Genomic DNA, 6,885 nt, shown 5'->3' with positions numbered 1-6,885 from the left:
TTCTCAAGGTATCAAGCTTCTAATAACTGTCTCTTTAAAAAATTAGGCTTTCACTAACACTTTCCTCAAAGCATCTTCCCACCACCTGGTTCAAAGCCATGCTACCTCATTCTTAGTTTTTGTTTGTTTGCTTGTTTTTATCATTCTCAGGTACCAAAATATGTGTCAGTTATCTATTTCTACACAGCAATTTACTCCAAAACTTAGTGGCTTAAAACAATAAAGCATTATTATCTCACAGAGCTTTGAAGGGTCAGGAACCTGGGGCCTGTCTAGCTGAGTGTTTTTGGTCCATGGGCTCTCATGAGGTTGCAGTCAAAATGTCATCCAGAGCTGAAGTCATTTGAAAGACTGGTCTAGGACTGAAGGATCCACTTCCAAGTTGGTTCTTTTGCAGGTGATTCTGGCTCTTGGCAGGAGGTTTTTTTTTTTGCTTATCACATGTAGCTCTGCATAGGGCTAATTGAGTGTCCTCTCAATATAGCCAATGTCTTCCCTCAGAGGGAGTGATCCAAGAAAACAAGGTAGAAGTTGCAATTTCTTCCATGACCTAGCCTTAGGAGCCACTCTATCATTTCCACAATATTTTATTGATTATTCAAGTCCACTGTATTCAATGTGAGAGAGGGATACACTAGAATACCAGTGGACATAGGGCACTGGGGGTCATCTCAGAGGGTTGTCATGGTAGGGTATTACAGTATTTAAGATTACCCTAATAAGAACAAATAATCAGCACAGCCACTTTTGTAAGGTCATCTGGGTTTTCCGAAGCAGAATTATCATCTTCAGTTCCAAGTTGTTGAAACAGACCATTAGCACTTTAAGGATTTGTATACAATATTGTCACTGGAAATGTTATCCCCAGTTGCAAGCTTCCCAACCCATTTATAAAGCATTGTAATAGATATCCATCCTATTTATTCTGTAAGTGCATGTCTCTGATATACACAGCCTACCTGTTTATCACATTGATTGTTTTTTCAAGTGATTTTTAAAATCTTGTTTAATAACATTCACTAATTGCAATTGTGAGAGTATACACTAAGAAATAATTGCTAAAGGTTTCCTTCTGTTATTGTGATTCATTTTATGAATTTTGTCAGATGACCTCTATAAAATATTTCAAACTTGCACCAATTATACTCATCTTAGGCTAATGTTGTTTTCCCAAAACTGTACCTTATTATTCAATATAAAATACTTGACAGAGTGCTCTATTATATTTTAAAGACTTGGCAATAAGGCTAGTTCTTCCTTTCTGCTCAATAATTTTTGAGGGAAAAACCACCTTTAATTTAGACATATATAATGTATTTATATTCTACCTTTTTCCAGAAAAGTTTTAAGATGATTCCCCAGAATCCAGCAGATTGTATACATTTAAAACATGGGAAAGAGAAGAAAATAAGAAAAAACAGGGTTACAAAATAAAACCGGAAATGAGAACAATAAAAACATTCTATCATGACTTCCACAGCAACTTCAGGTGGCCCTCTGAGTTGTCTATAACTTTTAGTCAGTCAACATAAAAGAGGAAATCAGGCAAGTAACATAGCTTTGTTTTATTTGTGACGGTCATGTGGAATACAAGAAAGGCTAAGAGAGTGGTATAACTGGGATTTATTCCAAAATCACCCAGTGTACTGGGTCAGATGCTTGGAGCCCCAAAGATATATGTACCCAGAATCTGTGAATGTGGCATTATTTGGGAGAACAGGTCTTTGCAGGTGTAATCAAATTAATGATACTGAAATGAGATTATCCTGAATTAGGATGGGCCCTAATCCAGTGACAAGTGTGCACATAAGAGAAGATAAGGGGAGAAGAGCCTCCAGAAGGAACTAACCCTGCTGGTACCTTGATTTTGGACTTTTGGCCTCCAAAAACTGTGAGAGAACAAATTTCTGTTGCTTTAAGCCATCCGGTTTATGGTAATTTATTATAATAACCACAGGAGGCCATATTCTGATATCATCATACCTCATTCCCTTTCTCTTCCACTTCCCATATAAATGTGGATGTTCAGGATGGGTCTCTATATGATCCTAAACCAATGCAAAGATATGTCATTATATTCAGTACACTGTGTTTATTGAGACAGAAATTTGGAACCATGCAGTTCATTTTATTTTATTATCTTTATTGCAACACCATGACAAGTGCAGTGAGGTAGGAATATGGAAAATTGAATCTGTTGTAATGCCATATTTAGCATAACTAGTTTATTTTGCATATTCCCTTTCAATTACACACACATGCAGATGCATATACAATGCATATATGTATTCATAGCTGCCACCATGTCATGATTTATTACTCTTTTCATAGTGGAAGCTTCCCTTTGTTTGTTGCATACATGTTGCATCTTTTGGATTATGAGTAGGAAAAGTAACTAATTTTACACACGTGATCTAAAGGGTTTTGGTCTAGTCCTTTAAGAACTACAGATGTTCAATGTTATGTTGGTATATTATGCATTTACGGGATAAGAAATACAGATGTTCAATGTTATGTGGGTACATTATGAATTGATAAGGTATTGAGGCATATAATATACTTCTAAATAAACAGTGCATGCCCAAGTTGCCATGCTTCTTTGTAAATTGTCCAATTCAAAATAAAATTAGCAGGCAAAGTTGTTCACTGGAAAGCAATTGATTGTATAAAAGGTTTGAGATTTTCTCAAATTAGAGAATACCCAGTCAACATATTTTTGTTGTTGTGAGTTAATTGTGATGTAAATGAAGAATGCATTTGCTACAAATTTTCTCATGAGTGAGTGTACAAAGGGATTGCAACAAGAAATTTGTATTTCATGTTTCTTCTAGCACTTCCAGAAACAGATTCATTAGCTGCCAATCAATTTTAAGTATTGCTGTTCATTGATCGTGTTCTCTTCTTTGATACCTGGAAGTTGGTTTAAAAATCCTCATATATATCCTTTTATTCTGCGAAATGAAAGAAGTCAGCCATCTGGCAGAGCTGTGCAAATCCATGTGGTCAGATGTGATTATTCTGTGACTCATCTCAGAACTCTCATTTCTGTTGCCATCACCATGATCCTGTCCTTCCTGAGCAGCCATCAACCATAGCGATGAATCAAGGTTTCAACATGTATTTTGCAAGCCAGACTCAGCCTTCATAATGCTTTCCCCAACAATACCTGGGAAGTCAGTGTCCGGGTCTTGTGCCTCTCCTAATAGACTTGAAAACATCAACACCAGCCCCTGAGAAGGCTTGTCAATACATCAGAAAAATTAGGTCTCTCATTCTGTGAAATGAATGAAGTAGAAGATGACCCCTTTTTATGGTCACTGATTTCCACAGTACCATAACTAATAATGTCTGAGTGCCAGAAACCATACTAATGTGTTTTTTTTTTTTCCACAATCTTGTTTAATCCTCACAATGACCCGGTGGACTGACCCATCTTACATAAAACGGAAATGATGCCTAGAGAAGCTAAGGACCCTGAGTAAGGCAGAGCTAGCAGGTTGATGAGCAAAACTTCAGACTTGAGTCTTTCTTGCTTTGGAACCTGTCCTCTCACCACAACTATGTTGTTTCCTGATGGGCCAATTAAATGACCACCTGAAACCAAAAATCTGCCTTTTCTCTTCCATTTTTGCAGCCTAACTGTATTTATCATCATGTAGATATTGCTCTGTGAATGAGTAACAGATCAGAAAACTGTCATAATACACGTTTGGAGTGGAAGAATAAAGTTTCTCTACTGAGACTGATACTGCCAATCATCTTGAAATCATCAATGAAGAAATGTTTCTACACGGCTTTGTAACTAATATCTACACATTCTAAAAGACTTCTTTATGTTTTATTTAGGAAGATGATGCATTTTCTTCAAACTTCTTGGCCTGGCTTTGATTATTTATATATGATATTTTCCCTTTCATATGGAAATCCTTTAGACAGCACACATTGTACAATTATAGGTTGGCATTTGACACCATATAAAATTCTGCCAACAGAACAATTGATTTCTGGATTTTCTCAAGTACAAGGGTATCTTAATTCTGAACATTAGTCTTTCTTTGCACATTTATGAAAGCTGTCTGATAGTGAAAGCAAAAATGAAGCCTTCACTTCCTCTATAAATATTTGTGCAGTGACCTATGACTTTTGACCAGCTTGCCTGCCAACACCCCATTAGAAGTCATCTCTTCTACAATCAACTACTATCATTTGATAACCTCTTGGGGTTAAGAGTACAGATGCAAGATCTCAGAGATTTCTTATGGGAATACTTCATATCCCAAGTATGTTTTCCCTTGAAAATGACATCACCACAGGAATACATTTTTCAAATAATTTGGCCCTCATGTTATGAAAGCTTCCTTAGAAATATAAAGAAAGAAGTACTCTGCACTTCAAATAAAATTTTTCAGAATGCACAGATGAAAGAAAAAAAATCCTACCAGTTAATTAGGCTTAGAAGGTCTCGGTGTGGTGACAAGGACTAGCCAGAAATAGTGTCATTACAAAGACTGCATTATATGACTTTGTGTATCAAGTTCTAATGTTATGAAAGCTCATAGTAAATGGTTTTTGCTTGAAGAATGGTTTTTACACTTTTGAACTGGACCATAGAAATGATTTGAGTATAAATATTGTGAAAACTTACTCTGAATAGAACAGTTAAATAGCTGCCTGTGGATTAAGATTTTCATCCTCAACTTTACTTCTACCTGCTAATATCTTATGGATACATTTAATGGAAGTAGCTATAGCCTTTAAGTTAAAGCACCTCCTAAAATGCTCTATAAAGAGCAACAGAAAGATTGTAGAATCAGGATATTGATCTATGAGGACAAATATCCCCAGAAAGGGGCTACCATGAGAGAAGTAATGTCTGAGAGTGATAAATTTCTCAGATTCTAGTCCCCAAGGCAGTGTTGTGTTTGTATGTGTGTGCACATGTGTGCATGCATGTGTGTGCTCAAATCTTGAAGCTTTCTTACAATGTGTGCATTTGGAAAAAAATAATTAACAAATATTGATTGAAGATTTGAGGATCTACTATATACCACCTTTTGGGCTACACAGTCCCCATGCAGCAATATTCATAATGATGATGATGATGATGATGATAGGTAACACGTTTTAAGGAATTCCTATATGCCAGGCTTTGTTCTAAGCACTTTACAGTTAATATCTCATTTGATTTTTACAACAAGCTTTGAAGTAGGTAATATTATCATCTCCATTGTATATTTGGAGAAATGAAGAAACCAAAGATACACAACTAATAGGAAATGGAACCAGAATTCAAATCCAGGTAGTCTGACTCCAGAGTCTACACACTTAACCACTATGTTATAAAACCTAGTTCATGCTTCCAAGTAGCTTCCAATAAGAGCTGGCAGTAAGAGAAACAAAGCCAGAAAGTATATGAAAAGCCTGCAGAAAGAAAGTAGATGCACAAAGGAGGAAGTTGTCCATCTTCGAACTGTGGGAGCCAGAGAAGAATTCATAGGATTGATATTAAAGCTGACACATGGAGGGTGGGTAGTATTTCCAGATGGATAAGCTGAGGAAGGAAATTTCTAATAAAAGAATCATGGTGAGCACAGATGTGAACATGTGCAATGACGTGGAGTAATGGAGACATGACAACCAGCCAGGGACTATTGGATTGGAGAGAAATGGACATGTACACATGGAGAACTGGTCTGAGATGAGGTGGATGGATGGGCAGGAGCCAAAGAAAGAAGGGGTTTATCCTATGCTACAGAGTGAGGACTTTTCTACATGCATAGAGCCAATGAATAGGTTTTAACAGGGCATTTTTGTGACCCAGTTTTTATTTTAGAAAGGTAACCCTAAGGTCTGTGTGAGGTCAGATTTGAAGGGGCTAGGACTGTAGGAGAACAGTGATGTTATCAAACTATTCAGTCAAGGGATGCAGGGACCTCAATTCAGGCAGTAGTAGCAGGAATGAAGAAGAAATCTGCTTGAGAAATGCTTTGGACTAGGACTGATAGAATGAAAAGCTGACTATGTTTGAACATGTGTGTGAGAAAGAAGGTGAAGTCATGGTGGGCTCTCAGGCTACCAGCCTGGGCAACTGGGTGGACAGTGGTGCCATTTGTCTCCAGGAGGAATGTGGGGCAGAGAACAGGTATGGTTGTGAGAAAACTCCAAGTTCTGATTTGTAATTCATCTCCTTACTTCCTGTCCCTTACCCACCCCTCTCTCCTCTGAACCCCCAAATTGCTTTGAAATGACATTATTATAATCTTCACCTTGTTTTGTAATTGTTTGTACTTCTGTCTTTACCACTAGATTCTAGCTCCTTGACAGCAGGGAGAGGGACTGTAATATATTCATCATTCAATGTTTGTTAAATGAGTGGAAAAATAGCATGACTTTTTTTAATGAATGGGTAATGGTGTATTTGAAGGAAACTCCCCCCCTATAATTAGGCAAACTTAACCTTTTGCCCTTACACTGCCTTCAAAATACTTAGAATGAGGCTGATCCTTCTTCCACAAAATATGTTAATGGGTTTGAAAATAGTGACTGTACTGTCCCTCTGACTCTAGTCTGCTATTTTTTCATTAAAAATGAAACCCAGTCTGTTTGAATGTTTCACATACGTGTGAATATGTTTTATCCTCTTACTTGCCCTCCTTTAGCCATATCCCAGACCATCAGTGCCCTTCTTAAAATGTGTTATTTTCCTTATCTATACAGAATGAAATGTTACTACTACTTCCAAAGAGGGGTGAAAATAAATCATTTGAATAACAGAAGCCAGAATTATTTTTAAGAAAGTAACTGTGTTTAGGAAATTAACTCAGTAAGTGGCCTGAGGTAGAAGAGAGACCTTGAAGGCATGAGTTAGTGGGAGTCAGGTAAGCA

The 6,885-nt window shown here is 37.1% G+C and overlaps 1 long non-coding RNA gene across 1 annotated transcript; it reads left to right on the top strand.

Moving 5' to 3' along the window:
- The first annotated feature begins 293 nt into the window (after nucleotides 1–293).
- LOC143686386 (uncharacterized) lies at nucleotides 294–3,366 on the top strand. The gene is made up of 3 exons (XR_013177109.1): nucleotides 294–397; nucleotides 1,776–1,891; nucleotides 2,832–3,366. It is a non-coding gene; the product is annotated as an uncharacterized LOC143686386 (long non-coding RNA).
- The last annotated feature ends 3,519 nt before the right edge of the window (nucleotides 3,367–6,885 follow it).

Source organism: Tamandua tetradactyla, chromosome 6, assembly GCF_023851605.1.
Source record: "Tamandua tetradactyla isolate mTamTet1 chromosome 6, mTamTet1.pri, whole genome shotgun sequence".
Lineage (NCBI taxonomy): Eukaryota > Metazoa > Chordata > Mammalia > Pilosa > Myrmecophagidae > Tamandua > Tamandua tetradactyla.
This window is presented reverse-complemented; position numbering and strand designations above follow the sequence as displayed.